Source organism: Corvus hawaiiensis, chromosome 4, assembly GCF_020740725.1.
Source record: "Corvus hawaiiensis isolate bCorHaw1 chromosome 4, bCorHaw1.pri.cur, whole genome shotgun sequence".
Taxonomy (NCBI): Eukaryota; Metazoa; Chordata; class Aves; order Passeriformes; family Corvidae; genus Corvus; species Corvus hawaiiensis.
The window spans coordinates 13237931-13262524 of NC_063216.1; the positions used below are offsets into that span (position 1 = coordinate 13237931).

General features: G+C 41.3%; 1 long non-coding RNA gene across 1 annotated transcript in view; it reads left to right on the plus strand.

Moving 5' to 3' along the window:
- The window catches only part of LOC125324675, a 170823-nt gene that overhangs the window by 12245 nt on the left and 133984 nt on the right, over window positions 1–24594 (plus strand). The window lies entirely within an intron of this gene.

The window sequence follows — 24594 nt, forward strand, 5'->3', positions numbered from 1 at the left end:
CTTACCAAGAATGCTGTAACAAAGAGGGTCGTATTGCCATATGAAACCCATTACCAGAAGGTTTAAACCTGAAGCCTGTTTCTACACTACATGGCAGATTCAACACAAATCCATGCCTTGGGCAAAGCTTCAGCAGCTTTCCCACAGGGGAGAAAAATGGATCCCATCTTATGATGAGGCCAAAGAGCATCCTTCCCTTCCTGTCTTCTTCCTCCCCTGAACTGCTCTCCTGATTTGCTGTCTTGGTTTGAAAGACAGGTGTCTGCTAAGGGAGGCAGGAACCTCCCTTGGAATGGCAGATGCAACCCCCCTTCTCTCCGAGTTATTATAATTTTGAAGTCAAGGGGCTTTTAGGCAAAGATATGGGAAATAGGAATAACAGTTCTTTACTATTATATATCTATATGTGTATAACCAGTCAAACAACAGTAACTATGGCAGTAACAGCAATCACAAACCCAGTCCATCCCTTCTCGGCTGTCAGGCCCTTTCCCCTCGGGTGCAGTTCCGCTCGCAGCCGGCAGGGGCGCTGGCGGCTCCCGGTGAGCAGGGCAGGTGCGATGGTTCCCCCGCGGCTGCAGGGGGCGCTCCGGAGCGAGCTCGGGGAGCACGCGGCACCGGTGCCCTGGGATCCCGGGAAGGGATGGAACAAAGGAGCTTCACAAACCCCTGGGCAGCCGATCCCGGTGTCCGGCCGGACCCTCGGGAACAGCAGGCTGGAACAGCAGGCTGGAACGGCAGGGACAAGCACAAATCCTGGGTGGCAGACGAGATGTATTTAAACTGCGGAGCTGTGGTGGGAACCCCCTGGAGGTCTGGGCAGGCAGGGCGAGCAGGGCTACAATGCAGCGAAGGCTCGAAGCAACAGCGGGGGCAGGGCAGCCACAGCCCGGCTCCCAGCAGGGGAGAGAAGGCGGGCTTGGGATCCCGGGGTTTCTCTGGCAGAAGGAAAAGCAGCTGAAGAAGCAGCCTCCCTCTCCATCCAAACGCCGGGAACTGAGTGCCCACACACCCAGGTGAAACAAAAGAGTAGCCAGATGCACCCCGCTTCTGTGGCTAGGTCTTTTGTTTTTCTTAAGTACCCAGCCATTTGTCCCCCTAGCAACACGTGTGGGGAAAATTCTTTTAACAGAAAAAAACCCAGGAGAACTCCTAAAACCCCAACATTTGCATATTTTAACTTGTGCTTCTTTTTCAAAATCTGTATATTTTAGTAATTTTAAGTATTTCTAAATTTAGACATTCATATATTTATATTTACTTTTTTTTAATGGAACAATGTAGCAAAACGTGCCCTTTTGCCAATGCAGAATGGAAAATGCCAGCATGTTTTGCATGTGAGCTTGCTGTGATGATTCTAAAATTTAGTAATGTGTACAGAATTTTGGTTTAGTTCAGATGTGCTTTTCTTCATTTTAGGTGTATTTTTTTCTGTGTCTTTGAAAGGAAAGGAGAACACCTCTTCTGGAATTCAGCTCCCATCTCTTTATCTGTTCAAGTGCAGTGTTAAGTGGCTTTCTGTAACTAAAAGTCAACAGTGATTTAACTCGCAACTTATCCTTTTACAAGAAAAATAGCCCCTCATATATTTCTGGTTTGATATGCCACTTTAGAAGGCCTCTTTGCCTGATCCAGTGCTCACTGAAACCTGGAATTTGTTGGGGTTTTTTCCATTGCCTTCAGTGAACACAATCTCAGCAATCTAGGATTAGTCACCTTCAATTTTCCTTCTCTGGGAAACAACACAAAATACTTTTTGGACATAAATCAGGATATCCATGATTTTTTCTGTCCAAGAAAACAAAAGCAGCAGAAAGCAACCTGCTCAGGTTACCTGGGCCAGTACTTGTACTAGAGGATAGGAGTGAACAATGTCGAGGTGACTCATCACAGACTCATCACAAGCTCTACAAGTTGTCAAGAAAGCATCTAATTGACTCTTTGGCAACACCAACAGACTGCTAAGCCCATTTCACGTTTCTCCACATGTCTATAATTAAGAAAAAGCAGTGATCCCACCACAGTGTCCATGTCATGTTTCCATCTCTGTGATCAGCCATTTAGAGGAGAATGGGAAGTGTAAAGAAGCCTGGCAGCCCAGATTTCTATCTGAGAAGTGGTGGAAGAGAGAGCTGCCATGGGACTGCATTCAGCACCTGAAATGGAGACATTTGCTTTAACTGTGCCATCATCCCTGTGCAAAAGATAGAGAATCACAGTATTCCCCTCCTGTATTCATGTAAGGCATTGTCCAGCAGAATGCTGAATATGCCCTTGATACATCTGACTGCCCAGGTGACTCATTTCTGAGCACTACCAATTTGAGCAGCAGATTGAATCAAGGCATCTCTGAAATGGGTGGGTCACCCTTGTGCAAAACTCAAATCCTTGACCAACATGACCAACTGCACTGGAGAGATTAAAGGGAATGCTGTAATTTTTAGATTTTATTTCCACCATTCTATATGAAAAATGTTTCCATGAAATCAGGGCAAAAGAATATAATACCTACAATTATTAATTTTAAAAATAGTAATTTAGTAGTTCACCCTCTGAGTTTTTCATTATTAAAAGCGCACAGAGCTCTAATTTGCAAGATCCACAAAGCAGTTTTATCTTCTGCTGGCAGGTCTGGCTATGTAAAACTGATCCAAGAATCCCCTTCAGTGTATCCTTACACAGCAATGCCCTGTACTAATTATGAGATTACAAGTGACGTGTACTGTGATGTCATAGGCAAAGGCTGGCTCGGGGTATCTCAGAAACCCGAAAGGCTCCTGCTGAAGTCAGCAGGAACCCTGGACCTTTGGCCTTTTTTACTTGGATGAAAATGCTTTCTTTGTAGTTTTATGAACTTAGGAATTCATGCTCTTATTCCTGTTTGCTTACAGTTTAGGAGTAGGATGTGTTGCAGTTGCAAAACTCAGCAGGTGAGGTCATGAAGCTGAATCTGTAGAGATGTAGAGTTGCAGTTTGATTTAGTTTCTTGCAAGAAAAATGTGCTTGCAAGGAGTCTTGGGCTAAGGTTCAGAAAGAAATTGTAACACATACCTTTTGCAAAAAGCTGTTCTGCAGAAGGAGAGGATAAGTGTGCTCCCTCCTTTTTAATGCTTCCCTTGGGAAGCAAAATGCAGAGAGAATCCTATGTAAACCTTTCCATTAGACCTACTGATTGTAAAGCACAGCTTTAGCTCAAAATTTCAGTTTGAATCAGATTTCTCTAAAACTTGGAATTTTTTAAGCATTTGTGATAATTTATTCTGCTGCAATTTGCATCTGCTTTCAGATAGCAAAGGAAGAATTTAATATGGCATCTGGAGGTCCATTTGAAAAAGGAATGTCCTTACCAGGGTAATTGGTGCAGTGTGTGGGACTAATTCATCTTTCTTCATTGTTAGTCCCAGTGCTAACAATGAGCTGATGAGTTCAGAGCTACTCAGGCAGGTTTGGGCTCTGCTGGTAGTTGCAGTCCTATGTGTGTGTCGGACCATCTTATTTTGCATTAATTTCAAGTTTTTCTCATAGGAGTTCCAGGGAGTTCCAGTATGGAACTTTTGTATAGGGTGAAACGGGAGCTCTGGTAACTGATCTCTTCTCTTCCAGGGTTAGTTGGCTCTCTCACTGCTTGTGTTGGCACTGCTTGGTTTTAAAGCTTCCAATTACAAAATTTTGTCTTTTTGCCTGAAAAAGTGAAGTTCATTTTGAGGTTAATTGAAGCTGTATTACAATGGCAGATATTTCACCTATTGTTACATTAAGCTCTGTTCCAGCTTGTGTTTGGTCTCAATACCCGGTACCATATTGCTCTCATATTAATCGAGCTGTATTACACTCTAGTGAGAGACAGTTTTAATACAAAGAAATTAGTACAATGAAGGTTGTTTAATATGTTAAAAACTCCAGGATGCCTTCTAATGTTACAGAAGACTCAGAAACGTTGTGTTTGGGAGGAGTCTAACCTTATATAATTGTACTTTCTCAAAAAAATACTTTAATCATGCTCTCCTCTGTTTCAAACAGCCACCTTTTGTCAGTACAAAAGTTAACACAGTTAAGGCCTGTTTTTGTAATGTCTGACTTTATTGCTCAAAAACATTAAAGATTATATCTCAGTCTGGCTGAAGGGAGTGGGGTTTTCTTTGTCTCAGTAGTAAAACACTTAGGTAAATAAGAACAGTGGGGTCTGAAGAAATTTTTTTGCAAATGTGGATATAAATTATTTTCTTTATTTTTCTAGTTGAAAAAAAAAAAGTATTACAAAGTATCTGGGTTTTTTCTTTGTCCCAGTCGCAAGCTTACTATTTCATCTCAGGCATGTAACTTTCTCCAACTGTTTGATTTTATGTTTGAGAGTTTTCTGAAGCCTTTCAAGATTTTAAGAGGTATTTTTATACCACTTTGCTTTACAAAATGCTGCCATTTTTGTCTTTAAACATTGGTAGCTCTGCTTAGCCCCTCCTTGTCACCCTCCTGATACGCTTTTTAATTCTTCAGTCTTTGGTGAATTTGTCGGTGAGGAGAGCAGGGGGCCTGTTCTGTGGCATTGGAAATGCTGACAAGTCTGTCAACACTGGATGTGCGATTGTCCCTCGGAGCTTACATCCAAGTTTGTTGTACCGAGCAGAGAATAGAATGTGGGAGAAGTTATTCTGAGTGTGTGTGCATGTGATTGCAGTTTCCAAGGAGACCACCTTCTTTGTCTGAACATGTCCAAAATGATTGCCTAATTGATCTCATCATGTGGGACACTCTGTCTGTCTTTCTGTCTGCTTCTCTCATGCGTTCTCTCCTCCACATTGTTAATCAGAAAGCAAAAAATGAAAAGTTATGTTCTTGCAAAGAGCCAAACAAAGCCATTAGCCTGCTCAAACAACAAGCTGGGGCTGTCCCTTAGTCAGAACCAATGGCTAGTGTGTCACCAGTGTGGAAGTGAGACGTTGCTGCTACTATTTCTCCCCAGTCTGTGCTCTAACTTGTGCATAGATGATGCTGAGCGCGTCTTTGAAAGAGACAGCTGTTAATGCTCCTACTGAATTTCCACTAATTATAAAATGAAAGGACTGGCTCTCTTTTCCTTCCCAAAGCTCAATAGTCTAGTTTCACTGATTAAAGAACCAACAACAAAAAATCCCCCAAAACACAAAAAGCTCAGGAAAGGAGGAGACGTCAGTCAGTGCCGGTGCTGAAAAGCATGCTGATGTGCTTTTTTTGTTGCTTGTGGTTTTGTTGGTACTGATGATTTGCTAATGAAAGCCAAAGCTCTTTCAAATTTAGTCCCTCGACACTGGAACTGGAAATGAAGAGTTTAAAAACATTCCTGCTAAAGGGAGGAGAAGATTGCACAGGGCAGTAAGAATGAGGTTCTGCAGCAGAACTGGAGGTCACTGCCACTGCATACTGCAGTTCCTATCACTCAGGACTTTGGCCAATCCCCACTTTCTTTCTAAGCAAAGACTCCAATTAAGCTCCAGAGGAATTTAACCTGAACTATGGAAACACAATATTATGGAGACAGAAACTGAAATTGCATCACAGTTCAGTACATAAAAAAGCTTATTAGAAACAGAGTATTGAATAAATATAGCAACTACTGAAAGAAATGTCTTAATCCTCTCTGTGGTTTCATTTATTTATTTATTTATTTATAATTTTTATTACAATCCTCTTCTCTAGAAATGCAGTGCTTAAAGAAGAGGAGCATCAGTTGCATAGTATTGTTTTGTTTGTTTATTTGCAATAAGTGTCTAAAATCTGTGTGAAAGTGGGGAGAGGGCATAGTCTGTGTCAGCTTATCTACAATGTGTCACATGGGGGGTAAATACCAGCTGGCACATGAAAAAGGTCCAGGCACACGTAAGCCAATGGAGTTGAGCATAGACAGCTTGAGGAGCAGAGTCTGAGAAAATACATGGAGTTTGTAGCAGCTACAGCTCTCAACTTCCCTTGTGGCATTTACTGGAGAGAACATGATTAATCTGTCTCGTTATGAAAAAATCTCCATGACTGTTAAAAGCCAGACCCTCTCTGCTTTTCCTACAAACTGGAAAGAAGGGAATAGTTTCAGAGGCTTTGATCTTGCCAGTTACTGCTGCCTCCCTTGCTTCCTGTGAGCAGAGCTGTTGAGCCTGCTGGGTTCAATCCAACACAAAGTCTTTGCAATTGGACGTGACCTGAGCATGGAAAGGTTACAGACTGGTCATTTACTGCATTCACACATCTTCATGACAGAGAATATTTTCTCCGTGTTTCATAAAGATCAAAAGTTAGGTAATAAGCAGCTTGAGGACAGCTTAAATGACTGAGAAGTCCAGGCTGAGAAGTCCAGGGCAAAGCATAGATAATGAGACCATTAGGTGGGACAGAGCAGGCTGGTGCAAACTGGGGTGAAGCAATAGTCGTTGTCAGCACCTGGGGATTAGTTTAGTGGCCTGTTTAGGGAATGCTATGCTGATAAAAAATATAGTACTGTGGCTGTGAATCCTAAATGTCCACCACAAGCACCCTGGTCCTCCCCGTACAACTCTGGGGAAATATTTAATTAAAGCATGATAAATTATGTATTTGAACAAATAAATCTCCCCATTTCTGTCACTCCCTTCTGGCCAAAGCCTGAGGCCACTTCATCTCTCTTCTGTTCTGGAAAAGTGATATGAAGAGAAGCTAGCAGGACTCATGACCTTTTAATTTTAATTTTAATGTCTTACGTTTCGGCTAAGAGGAAAATCAAATTTGTAGATACACTGGATTTTTTATTTTAATAATAACTTTTTGAACCTACTTGTGTTCCGTGCAAACAGGGTACTGTTGAAAAGGGTTCATCTTTGAAAGACTAGCTGTGAGGCAGCACTTCACAAAGTTTTCCAGAGAAACCTATTCCCTCTGGGAATCTGACAACAGGCAGCACAGTGGCAGTAAGGAGCATGATTGCTGAGCAGCAGAGGTGTTGCTCCCACCTTGGAGCGAAGCTAAGAAGTAGCTCTCACCTCCAGTGTCTGCACCTGCACCTACCTGGCCTGAATGAGCAAGGCTCCCAAGTGATGTGTGCCTGTATTTGTAATATGGCATGTTTGGAGTACTGCACAAACAGAACTCCCTTCTATTTAACGAGGGTCATGAAATATACATTATAAATAGACTTTGCTGGCCCACTTGACAAAATAGGTCTTTCTGAGCAAAAGGTTGAGACATGATAATCACCTTTAGTGTACATTTGAAAAAAAACTCTATATAATCTGTAGGAGATTCAACTGCTTTTGAAACGTGTCAGGTATTAGACCACCAAGTCAGAAGTGACAGCAGTGCATGACACAACCACCCTGTCACTTGTGCACTGAAACACGGAGCTCTCCAGACATACCTACCTCACTGCCCTTACGTAATAGCAGCCAGAAGAGACAGGCTCAATCTTTTCCTCTCTCCTGTTCCCTCACCTCCCAATCACTAGCTTCCCTTTTCTTAGCTCCTTCTCAGCAAAAGATGTTGGACAAAATCGTGCTCTCAAATGGTGCTCCTGACCCACAGAAACTGTATTTATTACTGTTCTATTATTTATTATTCAGCCAGAGTCCCAAATACAAACTTTTTGTTTGGTGTTTCTACACTTCCCATCTTTAAATTCCTTAGTACAATATTCTGTGCCAAACTTGGGCGGATCCCACCCAGCAAAGCCTTTCTTGTGGGAGTGCTTATTAAACTGAAGTTAATGAACAGTAACCATGTAAGAGCTTTCACCTAAGGCAAATTATTTTTTATTGCCATTTTTAAAGTATATTCCATAGTACTTGGACAAAATATGTTTTAGTAATCTTTTTAAACTAAAGAACAGATTAGAAGAGCTCCTTTTTTCCAACTTTATATATAGCTACTGTACATGTTTTGTCTTTGGCACATACTCTTTCCAGAACATGACTTTTGTTGTGATGATAATCAAGAAGACTCAGCATATTTTTTTCAGTATTAGGAAATATTTTTGAATTTGGTTAGGACTGAAGAACAATTTACCACAGTATCAGGCAAGTCAGGAAATCCCAGCATTTGCTTTTCACATGGTCTGATATCTCCCATAAGTAAAGCAAGCTGAGTGGAAGCATGTTACACACATGAGGCAGGAAGGCACAGATGGGATTGTCATTCTTCCTCACTGGAAGTAACAAAGTTTATGAGGAGGTAGATTTGAATTAGGTAACTCTGTATTTTTTATATTTTAACATTTGATTTCCCCTGTAATTTTTTGATTCTTTCTGTAACTGATTTCATTGGTCCTTTCTGGCTCTTTCTTTTCTTCCATGACAGAGAAGTCTATTCTGTTTCAGTATGGGGTTCTAAGGGTACGAGGAGCAGAGAGAACACAGCAAATATGTTTGTCATTTTACTCAATTTGAGTATTTTGTAAACTCTTTCTCTCTCACCCACTATCTTGAGTAGAACACTGATGTTTCCTTGCATTTCAGTGTTAAAGGACTGCATCTTCTGACTGGGATGACATCCTAGATGTGTGTTCAGATCTTTTTGGCCCTTCTTAAAGCTGTTTCCCACTGTTCTGAGAGCCTAAGTGCTAGGGACAGGCTGGTGTGATGGCCACACTGCTCCCATGGATGGGAATCAGTACATTAGGGCAGCTTTTTTCTCACTCTCTGTTTTAATGTGTAAACATTTCCAATCTCACAGTGGAGTCAAAGGGTGTAACTGTTGGAAAATCAAAATAAGACAAGATTTTGATCAGCCTCACACAGTTTTGGGAGCCAGAGATGTGTTTTCAGAGACAGTATTTTCAGATGTGTTTCAGTAAGTATTGGCACAGTAAGATCTGCCCATCTAACAGACTACCGTCCCTGATGGTACTGGTAATTAATTTAATTATATCACCTGTGGCACCAGTTGTTAGATTGCCTTTGAAAACAAGGTGTCAGAATAATAGTACTTTGTGGACATTTAGAAAGTTATAATTAAAAATTGATTCTCAAAACTATCCCTTCCATTTCCCTTCCATTTTTCTAATTTAAGCGTTTCTAAATAAAACTTGGAAAGAAAACCATTCTTCTTGTTCCATGTATTCTGGTTTTACTACTCCCACAACAGTACAGCCTATTGTGCAGAAGCAGAACTTTCCATCTTAGTCCAGAGGGGATTTTAGAGCTATTTCTGTGTTTGTCATACTGATAAGGAGGCATTATTTTATTGTGCTAGGTACTGCATAAACAGGAAAAAGGATCATCACAGCTTTAAAACTTTTCCATCTTTTTATCCCTTTCACTGCTTGCCTGAGTTTTGTGATTAATAGAGGTGCGTATGGCAAATTCCCATGGTATTCCCTAGTGGTCATGATTTTGCCCTAATCTTCCTCTTATGTGTACAGGAGAAGAAACTCACCAGGTTTGGCTGACCAGTTCACTCGGTCCTGTGTGAAAGTAGATGGTATGGGCATGGAGATGGTAGGAGTTAATTAAGAAATATAATTTGGTGATGTCTGGCTAAGGCCTTTGGAGGATAACACTCACTGAATATTATCAGGCTTTGTCCCCAAGGCAAGGTTTCACTGGCAGGAGAAGGGAACACGTATTTCTTGAGCTATAGTAACAGGATCATCCCATTTTTTCAGTAGTTCTGCAATGCCAGTTTATTCTGATGTGTGGGCATGTGGTGTCCTCATGTATGCATGTGCACACCAATATCCACAAATAAACCATAATTGTGGTTATTTATTGCCATGGACTGTGCAGCTGGTTCATCAATACATAATCTCTGAAAGAACTCTCATAATCTCTTCTTGTAGCTTAAAGCTACTCTTAACGAAACACACACACATATATATGTCTCTGCCAGGGAGCGATTTCGTTTTTTCCCCCCTTTGCATATGTGGAATTTCTCCCCCAAACTATTTTGGCCCAATGCCCAGGAGTCCACAACAGTCAGTGGCACAGTGACATGTTGTAAGTTCTGCATGAAACAAGTCTCCTGCTGGAGAGGGGAGAGTACCAGTTTTTGGGGCGCATGGCACTTGTTACCAGTTACTGTTCAGAGAACAGTCTTCAAATCATGAGTTTTTCACATTAAAAAAAGCTATACTGGGTTATAGTTAGCAATTTTTTAATATAATGTTTCTGTTCTCATTTCACTTCTGAGGTTTTAGAGAAGGACATACCACAGTGTAAGAGAGGAAAAATAACAAAGCTTATGGTATTTTCAGTGTATATGCAGAAGATACAATGATGTCAGGTGTGGTGTTAGTGTTTTATTTGCATTAAGTTCTGATGACCTATATTGCTCTGGGCTTCACAGTTTTGGGGCCTCACGGTTAGCAGGGTAGAGATAAAGCTGTTCTACCACAGCATTTCCATTCTACGTGACTTCTGTAGGGTATTTAGTGTGTGGATAGAACTTGGTGTACAAATTACATCTCTTCCATTCTTAAGTACAAAGAGCAATGAAAAAGATTTATAAATACACGGGATTATAAATATGCATAACATTTTTCATGAAGGCAGTTTTTTTAGCCACTTAATTGAAAGTAAAGGGATAAAAAATTAATAACAGTTATATGGATGTCAATCCAGTGCAGAGGGTGATTGTTTGTTGCAGTGGGGTCTCCTGCAACATGCATTAGACAGCAAGGCCCATGGAAAGAAATAGGGAACGATTCTTGATAGAAGTTTCAGAGATCTTTATTCTCCAGCCGCATGGCCGGGGGACTACCGAAGAACTGCTCATCACGGGACCAGCTGGGTCCTTCTCCATGCAGGGGAACACAAAACAACCAATGGGGAACGGGATTAGGGTACCTGTGACCAGGGAGCAGGGAGACCCCGTGCCTAGGCCATGCCTCTACCCCAGGGTCCCCTCTCCCAGGACCCCATGGCAGGGGGGAGGAACCCCAACAATTGTTTTCCTAAATGCCTTAACTAAGAAGTCAGTTGTATGTGGAGTTTTATACTAAGGCAGCAGGAATGAGTAAGTTTCTTGTGTCTGTCTCGTAGCAGCTTTTGTTGTGCTACTCAGCAGAGGATTTTGGCCTATGGAACTCTTTAGAAATGCAAGGAAGCGGTCCCAAAGTTCAGACAGTAAAACAGTCTGAAGTCTCTCTACCTTGAAATTCCAGTCATATGGCACAAGGGCAGCAGGAAGATGATCTGTGGGAATGGAACTGCCTCTGGAGAAGTAACAATCTTGTCATTTTATTTAGCAAACTTTGATCAAACTAACGTTTCATTAAAGATAATATGAAACAATGTTTTCCCCCTTCCTCAGATGTCCACATTTTAAAACCAGGGGGAAAACCCAAAAAGTGTAAGTGAAGCAAAGGGACACTCAGGTAAGGATATTTAAGAAGTGGCTGCTCAACTCTAGTTCTATCTAGTTCTATCCCACAAATATTGGGATATAAACACTAGTGTACATATACTGTGCCAAATGAATTTTGATACCTTTTGGTTTGTATCTGAATTATTTTACAAGAGGCAGTTTCAGAGGAATAAATATGAAAAACTTGTCTTTCTCATAAGACTACATCTTTGTTTTCCCAAGACCCCATCAGTACTTGTACTATATACATTTTCTTATGCTTTCTTATTGACCTGAACACAAATTCCATATAAGTACGGGATAACTCACCATACATCAAATGGTTTTGGCCTTTGATGGTCTCTTTTGCAAAGCATTTTAAATGTTACAAGTGTTCAAGTTGTGAGATTTCTTCTCCAAGTCAAACCAAATTTCATTAAGTTCCAAGGACAGTCTGGTAAACCCCTTAATGCATGTTACTTAAGTATAGTGCAGGTGTTTGTTGTGGTTGCTTATAAAAACTGTAACAGAAACCGCAGATTAATACAGATCCTTGAAATCTGCTTTCTGACTTATGAAAAAAGTACTGCAATTCCACAGTATGAGAGTAATAAAGGCAAAGAAATACATGGCTAAGGCAGCTGCTGTTAGAGTTAATTCTCTAACATTCCCCTCTGTATCAGGCAAGGCAGAAGTTGTCCTTGGAGGATTTACAAAACTAGTGAATTATTTCTGCCACTACAAAAACAGTTTGTGTAGCACATTGGTCTGTATCTTTCGTTGTGATGTATCATGTTCTGTAAATAAATCAGGATGCCTGCTCATCTGATGGTAACAGCTGGGCTCTTGATACTCCAGCTCACCAAGAGAAAAAAACTTCCGCAGTTTTTTTCCACCAGAGTGTTTAGTCCCACATGATTTGCCCTCACCTACATTACAGCTTTCTGAAGTTTGATGGTGTTTGTATGCTAAAGCCAAAAAACCAAGAGGTCAGTATCTACAGTATTCAAAATCTGGAGCTGGAGCAAGAGTTGCAAAACAGATCAACACCCAGAAGCTCAGTGTTTTAGGACTTCGGCCACTCTGTGTGTGTGAGAGCTGGGTGCTTTGCAAAGCAGGCCCTAAGAAAGATGATCTCCTTCAAAAAATGTGACCCTAAAGGGCTTGGCAATGTCTATTCCACTTAAGAGTGTAGAGCTCCAAATTCTTGAGTTGTCTGTTCTGGTGTTGGGAAACAGCCCCTCCTACCCAAGGGAGCATGGCCTGACAAAAAGAGCATTGAGATACTAAAGTGCATTCCATGTTTCTAAAAAGCGGCAGATAGAAATATTTCTAGCATAAATTAATGCTGGGTTTTGCTGTAAGAAATTGCACTGTAGAAGGATGTTAGACATTTACCTTGTTTGTGTTGTTTATTTTCATCTGGTTTAGACCAAAGAATAAAGCTCACAAGTAGCGTATTTTATTTATATGTATGTGTGTGTGTGTGTATAACATAGGGCTACTACAATGCCTTCAGATTGAACCTGTAATTCATGAATAGAATACAATGAAATTGTATTTGCCCTGTGAGGCACATATTGTCATATTCTCATATGAGGTACAGTTACCCATCTTTCTTTCCCTCAGATGAATACCATGAGCATTCTAACACAAGGACCTGCTAGGAAGGAAGGGTAGAATGTTGTGGTGGTTTATTCTAAACGCTCTTTCAGAGTGAACAGGACTTTTTTTTTCTATGTTTTTTCACTATTAAGCTGTTGTTATCTGGGTGCCTGATACATGGTCTGGATAAGTGAGAAGGATTATGTCTAGAAACCTCTTTCCAGCACACATGGACCCAATATCCAGGTGCAATCAGTTCAGATATAGAAACTCAGTCTCCTTCAAAGCCCGTTACAATGCTCCTGAAGCACAGCTATGAATTCTCATATATCCATGTGTTTTATATATTTGTGCTAGAAATGAAAACACAAGAAAACATAAATGTAGTAGCATGAAATCGCCCCGTAAAAAGCAGAATGGAGAATTGAACTAAGACAATCAGGCCGCAGAGAGAAGGCAAGGTTCTGTTGCTATTGTGTTACACAAAAAATAAGCAAGGAAAGGATGAATAAACTTTCCACAACAGAAAGTTGTTGAAGAAAACATGTTCACATCAATGTAGAATGAGTTTTGAGACTCCTGTAGTTTTTGAGGGTACTGGAGTATTTAATGTAGAAGCTTTCTGATCATTCCTGTAGTTCTCAGTATAGCTAATGTCTTTTTTAAAATGGTCTTAGTGCAGTGTACAGAAATGTTAAGTTAAAAGGCACATAGAAGAAGTCAGTAGTTAAAACCATCCAGAAGATTGTCTACAGCAAGGGCATACCAATATTTTAGTTGCCTCTAAAAAATAGTTATGTAGGTAGAGTCATTTTGGGACTAAATAAAAGTATGAATGTCTGGAAGTCTAAATATATAAAACAATCAAGAAGATTGTCTGGAGTATGTGTGTAATTTTTATGCTCTTCCCAGTGTTGGCAATAACTAAATAAATTGATTCTTGGAATAAGTAAGGATGTAACTCCATGTATTTACTCAGGGGTTTGATTTGGGACAAGATGAGAATTCTTTTACTTTTCTCCTGATTCAGTTGTTTCTAGTGTGGTCTGCCACAATCTCAGAAAAAGTAATTTTTATTTATTCTGTCTTGTCATCTGTGAGTGAACAGGCTGGAAGTGAAAATGCTTCTCTTAAATGTGAGGCTAATTTCCAGTATTTTATTAATAGGCACCTCTGCCAGGGCAATGAGGCATATGAAATGCACGCCCCCCCTGCTGTCGGGGTGTCCTGAGCACACGGTGACAGAGCCTGAGCTCAGGGACATGGAACGATGGAGGTGATTTACCACAGCCCAGGGCAGGCGTGGGAACTGCCCCCACCGCACAGGCAGGCTCACACTGCCTCGTGCAGAACAATCGGGGGGATTGTGTTGCTTGGCTGTTCAGTGCAGCGTTTGGAGACTTCCTAATGATCCATTCCAAATGGTTTGGCCAGGCAACCTTTTTGTACAACTCGGCATATAACCTTGTGTGCTTCCCACTTTGTGCTGTGACAGACAGTGGTGCTGCTTACACAGGGTTGAACCATGCTTCTAAAAATAAGAGTCTTTTACCTCAGTCTTGAACTTACTTATGGGAATATTGGAGAAAGCATCAGAACACAAGAAACAAATTAATTGAATGAATCAAAAAGACTTGTCTCCCTAGTCACATACAAATGAGTCTCATGCTAATTGTGCAAATCTCTTAACATTTACTTCAGGTTCCTAAAGCTCTGATATATAATTCACGATTTACAGCAGAGGCCAGAAATTAAGAGGCTGAATCCTACTTTCATTGAAGCCAACAGCAAAGCTTGAACCAATGCCCCTGTAATAAGGAGAACGCACTATTCCTCAAGATCCATTAGCTTTCTCAGCATAAACCATTTGAGTATCTGCTCTCCCACTGTTACATGATTCAAGTAGGAACTGGTGGCACCAGTGTAGTATGAATAGCTAAACACAGTTTAGTACCTTATTGTAATGGGTCTGGGGCTTGTGACAGTCCTGGCTCCAGCACTCACAAGTCTGCATGGCAGCACCTTTCCCAGAATTGACCTTTGGGCTGACTAATGAAGGGTGCTTATATTACATTTGGCACAGAAGAAAGTGCAGTCTGGAGGAAGATGCTTTAGATCGCCTGTGATCTGATGGAAGCAGTGCAGGATTTCTGTGCTGTTGCCCATGCTGTTGGGTTGGAGATAAGAGCTGTACAGTTGTCCTGGGGAGATGCAGCAATTCATTTTTCCAAAGAATTATATTGTCCCCTTTGCCTTACAAAATAAGGACAAACGGCCCAAGGGAAATGCTGTGTATAATACTATGAAGAATAAATATGTTCTTAGAAAAATATTAGCAACTGTAACTGAGAAAAGACTTTCCTGGAAATTAGTGAACTAAACTAAACTAAAAAATTAGCCAGTTTAACTTTTCTTCAAAGAAAACACTGTGACACAGCAAAAGACACAGAGGTTGCATCGAATGCAAAACAAAAAGAAGTCAAACCCAAGATTTTTACTACAACATGTTAGAACTATCAAAGGTATAAATTTTGATGATCTCATCAGAAGCGTTAAAATTTATTTTTCCCCCCTACGTTTTGCTGTTTAAATTAATGGGAAATTACTGCTTTTAAGTTTGCTGTACCTGATAAACATCTATGTTTTAATAGAGATCCATGATTTTATATTTATAACCATGTGTGACTCGATCTGACAGAACTTCACCAACACTGCTTGCTCCAAAATGCCTTCACACCCCAAATCCTTCAGCAAAACCCTTCCATGGCACTCCTCCTGAAAGAATACCTTCTCTCACTGTCTCTTTTAAAATTTACTAGTCACTTATACTTCTATCAGGTTCTTTCTTACAATATTCTGAGAAATGCAGTGTCAATATGGGTTGTCCCTTTTATACAAGAGATTTACCAAGTGCGCGCAGGTTTATGTGAGGGATGGCCCCTCTCCAGAATGGACTCCTACAAATAACCTTCAGTTTTTAGATTGGGGAATGAAACCCAACCACCTTAGTGATAACAAAGCACTCTCCAAATTCTAAGCAATTTCTGAGGTTGAGTTTGGATGAAATCTTATCTGCAGTCCTTGTTTATTTATTTTACTTGCTCTTTACACCTCACCTAAACAAGACTTTCTGCATAGAATTAGATGCAGAATTCAAATCTTGAATTATTTATAATTTGAACTTTTTATTCCTGAACAAAATACTGTGTTGCAGACAAGATTTACTCTTTTTGTTCCAATGTAGGTGTCTTGGTTTGAAAAACGGGTGTCTGCCAAGGAAGGCGGGAACCTCTCTTGGAATGGAAAAATATGACATATGACTCCCTTCCCTCCAAATTATTATAATTTTGAAATTACGGGGCTTTCAGGCGAAGATATGGGACAAGGAATAACAGTTCTTTACTAGTGTATATATGTATAACAAGGCAAACAAACAGAACCACAAACCCAGTGACAGCCCTCTCTCAGCCGCAGGCCCTTTCCCCTCGGGTGCAGTTCCGCTCACAGCCGGCAGGGGCGCTGGTGGCTCCCGGCCGGGCAGGGCCGGTGCGGTGGTTCCCCCGCGGCTGCAGGGGGCGCTGTGGCGCGAGTTCAGTTGTGTCTCCCTCACGTGGTAATGGCGGGCGGGCTGGGTGGTGACAATGGGCTGCAGCAGGAACCTTGGAGCGGTGGCTGGGATGGCAGGGACGAGCAAATGAAATGTATCAGAAACTCCACAGCTGTAGCAGGAGCCGCGGGGTGTCCCGGCAGGCAGGGGGTGTGGGGTTACCGTGTAGCGAAAAACCTGGAGCAGTGGCAGAGGAGCGGTGGGGCTGGGCAGCAGCAGCCTGGCTCCCGAGCACGGCCAGGAAAGGCTCCCTCGGAGGGGGTCAGGGCCCCGGGTTTTCCCCTGAGGCAGCCCAGTAGATGGTGAGAGTCCTTTCTAGTGAGGTAGGGTGTTAATAAGGTCCAATGGCTGCTGTTATGAGCGAAGGCTCACCCACAGTAAGGAAGAAGCAGTACAGGGCTGGGTTCTGGCGGTGGCAGTGAATTCTCCTCACAGTGAGCAACAGCTCAGCCGTCTTCCTCCTATGCTGACAGCGAGAGAGCAAGAGGAGCCAAGCCCAGACCCTCAGCCCCCAGCCAAAATCTCACGGTATCTTTGCTCTTCCAAAGAGAAAACCCCACAGGTAAGAAAGTAGCCAGCTGCACCCTTCCCCCACTTTGGCCATTTTTTTGGTTTCTCTTAAGTAGTGGTTGTTATTGTTTCTTAGCAACAGATGGGACAAAATTCCATGAGAGAAAGAAACAAAAGGAAAAATCCTAACCGCCAATAGTGGAGTAATGCTCTTCTGTTCAAATAGGGATGAGTTAAACTAAAGCTGAACAGTGAGTGAATGAGAAAATTTGCCAGCTCACAGGAACACAAGAACAGGGATGATTTCTCACATTTACTAATCAGACATGCTTAAACTGTCTATCAGTGATAATTTTCTTTGTAAAGAAAAGAGACTTCCAAATCCACAGCACAGAAAATTCTAAAAGGCGCAAAAAGACGTATGGGCTGGAAGCCCTAGAGGATGTTAGGCTGCACATTGTACTCCTCATGTGTCAGGAAAGCTGGAGAAGCTCTCCCAGTTGGCAGGCGCTTTGTGGGTCGGTAGCTCTTGATGGATTGAGAGTCCATTCCAGGCTGGAGTCAGTGTCAGCAGGGAAATGGGAACAGAGGCATCCCTAGTTTGGGTCTTTGGGACAGTTCTCCTGTGTGCTTGATTTTAGTCAAGGGCAGGCATTGAATTAAGGTCTTAGTGCTGTTCTGTTGTGTATAACCAAGACATGGTGGTAGTGTTGTAGCTGTGAGTCAGGAGGTCCAAAGGTTTTTGGTTTTAATTTGTTTCTTTGATAACTGTGTGGTTTTATTACCCAAATCAATTTTGGCTTGCCTTGCAAACAACAAATGTAATTCTCCAGAAATGTTCTTTTTCAAGCCTCTGTCCTTTAACATTTCTAAAATGAAGTGCTGCTGAGGAAACCAGCAACCTCTGCTGGTCTCGTGATTGTAGGCCCAGTTTCACCCCTGAGAATGCTGCAGTAGGGAGTGGCAGAAGGAAACCCTGGGCCGTCTTCATACAGCGATGGGTGGAAAATCTGTGCTGCCTTTGGGATTCAAAAAAAGCAACAGCCTGCTAGAAATAGAAGACCACTGGCCAAGAGTTTCAGGACAGTGGACCTGAAAGGTGGTTTTCTGAGTTCATTATTGAGCTTACAGTGTGTGTAAAGCTCCCCACATGAGTGTCCCTTTGCTAGTTCTGGGTTTGCATTTGTCTCATCTTTGGCCTTCCTAGCTTGCTGAGGTTTTCATAGCACTCAAAGCATTCTGATTAATACCTTTTTGTAGTATATCTAATCTCTACTGTTGATGATTACCCCATCTTATATGAAGAAACTTAATCAAGGAATGCTTGGACTGAAATGGCCATTTAGTCTGAATTTAAAGTTCAATTGACTGAGACACCTACTCAGGTATTCTTCTTGCAGAAGGTCAAAAGGGACCACGGAAAAATTCTGCTGTTTCAAAAAAATGCTATGAAGGCCTTTTTTTCCCCACTCTTCAGCTTCATGTAAGACATGACACACATGTGAAGTGTCATTAAGTTCATGCTCTTCTGGCTGGGTGTTCGTAGTATCTCCTGTGGGCCCACAGGTTGGTCTTGTCACTGGTCAGAAAAACTAAATGGCTTTGTCATGCCTGTCTTTGGTATTAATAAGAATTTTCAGTGTTTTTAAAAAAGAACAAGGACATGCAAAACAGAATTAAGAGAACTGTGGTGTCTACCACTACTTTATTAGCTTTACTTAATCAGTCATGGAGCTGTCCAGTGGAGCAGACTTTTGGGAAAACATGTTCTACCCCACAGCAAGCGGTCCTACGAATGACTAGATGGAGGAGGTGATGTGAACTGAGAGCCAGGAGGTGCATGGAGCAGTGCCCTGACCCAAGAGACACTGAGGTAGGCTTTTCTGGGTCAGATCTGATTGGTTTGAGTAAACAGAGCCTGTGCATTTCCAAAAGGCCTCTAACAAATGTGTGAGACATCCCGCAGACCTGTGTACCGGGGCAGTGCCACAGCTGGGAGCTCACTTTTCAGCTGTGCTTTGCCTGCTTCCATATTTCAAAAGTTACCAAGGATCAGATGAAAGTTTTAGATACGTTAATGCTTTTGAAACTCATCTGACCCTTCAAGTTCTTGAAACTGTAGCAGGAAAAGATTTTTAAAACAGAAAAAGCATAGTTGTTTTTCACATTGAAACAAGTCCATAAAATCTGTGAATTTTAATGTGCGCTTCAGAGGTAAACTCCTTTTAATCCACAGAATAAATTTGCTGCATTACATGAAATGTAAAAGAGACTTTTTACACATCTTTGTTTTTGCAGAATGATCTACTAGTTGTTTCTAAGGTAGAATAATGGTAATTTGGCTTCATTCATTTCATCACAAGGCAGAATATTGCTGACACTCTGCAACACTAACACCTTTAGCAAGCATGGATTGAGAAAAACCAAAGGAAGAGCATGCCCTTCATATTCTCATATTTGTCTTTCTACAGACTTTAGCCCCACAATGGTTATAAATGCTGCAAATCCAGAAAAATTAGGATCAATACCAATGCCACTGAAAAAGTATTTTAAAACAAAATACAGTTAGAGCATATAAAATTTATGCAGAAGTGCAAGGAAGAGATGACCGTCAGTGAGTTTCAATGAAATACCTGCTTTTGTTTCACCATTTGCAGTTTCAACGTAGTGGAATTTATTTTTGGGATATGCTTTTGCTTTATAACACAAGACTATGGATAGAAAGCTTCAGCCTCTGGATGTTACATCTTGTCTTTTGAGGTCATCAGTGACATCAAGGATCCTATTGTAATGGCTCTAGAGGTGGAGAATGCCTTCTGTCACCTCAGAAGACAACTCCTATGATGATAGGTGTCTTGTTCTTCTGGCTGCACAAGCAGCCCAAAAGGCAAGTCACACTTGGTTCCTAACAGAGGCGGCTGCTACTCATGGGATGAATTCCAGCCTAAACACCCTGTGGGCTGCTGCAAGCCCAAATCTCCTGGATGTCTGAGAGTTGGGGATACAGATCTCCTTTCATAAGAAACATGCCAAAATGGCAGATTTTTAAGCTCATTGCTGGGAGTTCTCCACAGATACATTACTTATTTTGTACATCTTTTGCATCTGTCACTGCATGTAAGTCAGTGATTCTGAAGTGATTCCACATGCAGCCGGACTCTGCTTTAAACCTCCCAGCGCGTGCGTACATTGACGTTTGGTCCAGAAGAGACTTCCTTCTTCCTGTGCAAATTCAGTAGCCTCTCACAAGGGTTTTTGCCTTACCTTTTTCTCACAGGTGATAGAAATGTGAGTGTCTCCTTTTGTGGTATCTTTTAAGTTATTCTGGCTGCCAGTTGCCTCTGCTTTTTCTATGAGGGAATGGGGGAATGTTTATGAAATGGTTTTATGTCATACGCGCTTTAATGGAAACTTGAGACAAATCTTCTCAGCTTTTCTTAACACTCTGTTCTTAAAAGCCAGATGTTGAAAAAGTTTCAAAAATGTATCTGTCATGCTCAGAATCCAAGCATTTGCACACCATCAATTTTCGACACGCAAGTATTTTGCTGAATGCGAAAAGACTAATGGCAGCTGCTTGTAGGACTGGTGCTCTGGCCTGGATTCTTTCTGCTTTAGGAAGATGAGATCTGGGGACTAAATCTCAGTACCAGATCAGGAGTTTGCTCAGCCCAGGCTTCCAAGCACAGTCACCTGGTGATCTGAGTGCTCATCATGAGGTGCCCCTTTTTCTTCACTGCTTACATCCACAGCTTCAGGGAATTAGATGGATGAATACCTGAATTAAGGAAGCACGAATTTATCTGATAAGGTGGAAGTGCTCAGGCTGAAGTCTAGGGCCAGATTCCATCCCTAGTGGCCCTGCCTAACACACAGCAGGAGCACTGAGGTAGCACCACATTGCCACTGCATTCCTGTGCTCTTGTTCAGCCCTTTCCATCTGCACAGGGACTGAGGCTGCTTTAACTGGCCTCTGGTGAACGTGGACCAAGGGAAGGCTGCTTGCTCCCATTCAGTCACAGACCTGTACTCAGTCAAATACAAGAATCACAAGGGCATGCAATACTTGGGAAAAGAGTCGCCCACTTCCCTGTTTTAGCCCCCTCATGAAAAGAAATTGTTTCACTGAGTAAATGCCCTACAGTGGTGCCTTGTTTCCTTTCTCTGATTGGAAAAGATTTTGTTGGGTTACCATATGAGTTGGATCTTCCTCACCTGTAGCTTTTTTGGGGCCTGTATGGAAGCTGGAGTAGTCAATATTGTCAGTTATCACCCTTCACTGAGTAAAAACACAGGAATAGTGATCACTTAAAGAGAAATAGCCAGGAATTTTTGTAGTCGAGCAGACCTTCTACTCTGAATACACTTTTCCTGAAGTGTAGTGTAGTTCAGTGCTAGTATGCAATTGGTTAGCACACAACCATTTTTTATGTTTGTCATTTACTGTAAGTTTGCTTTTAGGGCATGAAATTTGGTGGCTGAAGCTGATGGGACCTCAGACAGTGCAGTCGCTGATTTTTTCAGCTGCCAATTTCCAGCCTGTTTTCGAAACTGTGCACTCTTCTTTTAATAGCTAGATAATTTTACTCCATATTACATTATATTGTGGAATTTTAGGTGAAGTATAAAAAAAGATAAGAAAGATGGCTTTTTTTTTCCTGGCATAGTCTGCACTTTATGTCTCTGTCAAGTGCTTTTCTAAAGCTGTTTTTCCCAGACTGTGTGTTTTGCATGGGTGGGACAGTGGGTTATTGTTAGCCTGTTAGACACAACTCGGCTTGAATACCCTTCAGTAGTTTGGGAGGCAAGTCAGCTCTATTTGCATTTGTTCCAGTCACAAAGGTTTATAGGTCAGCAAAGGCTGGCTGGAAAAATTCAACATGCCAATGCACTATTCTTCTATGGTTGTCAGGAATTCAAACGTGCTGGTTTTTATATTTCTTCTTGGTCATGAATATATGATCGCACAGTCTGAAGTCGCTTTGTTTCTTCGGAGCTTGGTACCAGCTGGGACTAAGATGGAGGATGTGACTTGATGCCAGCTTTCCCCCCCTCTTTTGCCCGCACTAATCAGCAGCAAATCAAATGTCCGTGCGTCTGGAGGCAGTGAGAGGGCACTGCTCACCACTGCACTGGAGTGCTGCCGGGTTTTTCTCTTCTGTGAAAAAGAGTCCAGCTGAATAAAAGATGACATTTGTCCTTTAACAGAAAACATTGCATTAGCTTAATCTCCCTTCTGGTTTGGGTTTGGGTGCTCTTTTTGCTTTCTGTTTCTATGTCGGTATGTTTGGGTTACATCCTGAAATGTTTCCTGCTTAGTTAGATGCAAAGATGGTGTGGAGGTCTTCATTTGTGTACAGACTGACAAAGAATAGGCATCCTCTAGGATTCAGAACGTTGAAAGCCGTTCATACAGCTTTAATGTACACTGATAAAGATATCTCCTGAAAACTTTGGTATATCACCAACAGCCTGATCTTTTGAGAGCCTGCAATCAAGCTAAAAATATGTACTAAAAAGACTGTCTTTCCCAAAGAAAGCATTTCCTTAGCTTTGTTTTTTTGTCCTCTGGTTTTAGAGAAGGTATAGCCTTTTGCAGTCCTTAAAATGAAATATAGATTTATCCACTGTAATTCAATTCCTTCCAAGCTGCATTTTGAATTTTAAATGGTGTGTCTGAAAGCATTGTGCAGGATACTATTGCAGTTTTGCTGGGAGCTGACATCTTATTTCCAGGCTGGCTCAGGCCTATTACCCTGAAACCCGTAAGCCCCGCTTGAGCTGGACTGATTTAAACTCAGTTACAAAAACCACTTGTCTTTATAGCTATAGCTTGAGATCTGAGAATTTTCTTATGAAGGAATAAAATAATGCCAGATCTCCTTTTAATATGCTCATTGAAATGCAAACTGTGACCTTTCTTGTTTTGTTGTAAAGAGACTTTCTGCAAAGTAGGGGCTGTTTGGGGGCGTAGGCACGGGGGCGTCGCATGTGCAGACTGGGGAGGCAGCAGCTCCCCCTCCTCCTTGCTGCCTCTGTTGGGGCAGCCAGGGAGCCCCATTCCTTTTGAATGCAGGATTCTCTGCCAAGTTGGCACCATCGTTCATGTTTATAGATTTAAATTCAGCACATGGCTTTAACTCTTCAGCTGCACTGGCTGCAAACAATCGCTCCAAACCAAACGCAAAGGTATAATCAGTTCATTGTCTCCGCCTTGCCAAGTTGCATCTGACCCTTGGAAATCCAGTTGGGAATGTTATTTTAAATGCCATCTTGGGTAAGACATATGCAGAGAGCAAAAGCATGTTTTACATGGAAATGTTTCCAAAATAGTAAACTTTACTGGGAGAAAGCAGCTCCTAAAATAAACATTTTTAAAAATCACATAAAGTATTGAGGGGAAGATGGTCTGGAATAATTGAAAGACTCCACAGTTAGAATACTATTAAGCACCAAAAAACATAGTTGTTTATGAACCTCCTTTTTCTGCCTACACAACTACTAATGTGGTGCAAACAGCATAAAATTGTCAGTCGCTGGAAATTAATCTGAGAAGAACATGTCATAATTTGGTTGGAGGGGTTTTTTAACTCTCAAAAAATCAGTTCTGACTGTTCTCGTAAATAAATATCTCAGTCAGTTTTGACTATTTTATTAAGCAAAATATTTTACCACTCTTAAAATAATTTTTAAAATGCAACCATGATTGATTTATTAAGAACGTTTTCCACAATTAGAGACATACTGGTCTATAGCTTTAGTATTTAGTAAAGGAGTAATGATAACATGACTGCAAATGTAGTCATGCTCTGAAATCTAGCTCTTTGAATCTTAGCTTCAAAATGGACAAATAAACGTTTTTATACAGTGATTGGGTGAGGGCCATCCACCCAGTGAAAGCATAGGCTGAATCATACCACCTTCTAAGGTTTGAGTATGGACAAAGATGCAAGGAAATGCAATTTCCAAGTTTTTAGCTGCAGCCTTTTATCTGAATCAAATATTTTTTTCTAACTTGCTCATGTGGTTCATACTTAGAAGCATCTCAGTTATGACTCTATTGGATACAGAAATAGTATGGTTTTAGCACTTGTATTCAATCATATTATAGTTACAACAGGGTTGGGGGTTGGAGGATTTACCTGTTTTTTCCCAACAATTTGCAAGGCATAAAGCACTTTGCATGTGACAAAATAGCTGTTCCATTCACTAGTTATTTCCTTTAGCATTAAGTTCTGGATGCAAGTGAGTAGTGACCTATCTGTAAAGTGTTCAGTGTAATCAAAGGCTAATTTGATAAGTCCCTTTCTGGGGGTTTTAAATATCTTTATAATCATGGATGTGATGTAGTCTATGGGAAACTTCTTTGTAGCTAGCTCTGAAAACAGATGAAGAGCAACAAAGCATCTCAGCTACACTGTAAACGTGTAACTATATTCTTATTTTAGAATAATAAAAATTTCTCTTATCTTTTTCTCTCAAACCCTGTTGAGTGTTTTGGTACAGGATGCACTCAAAATAGCTTTCTTTTTGGCAATTATTTTATTCTTTAAAGTGAATAATTCTTTCATAGCGTATCAGATATACCGCATTAA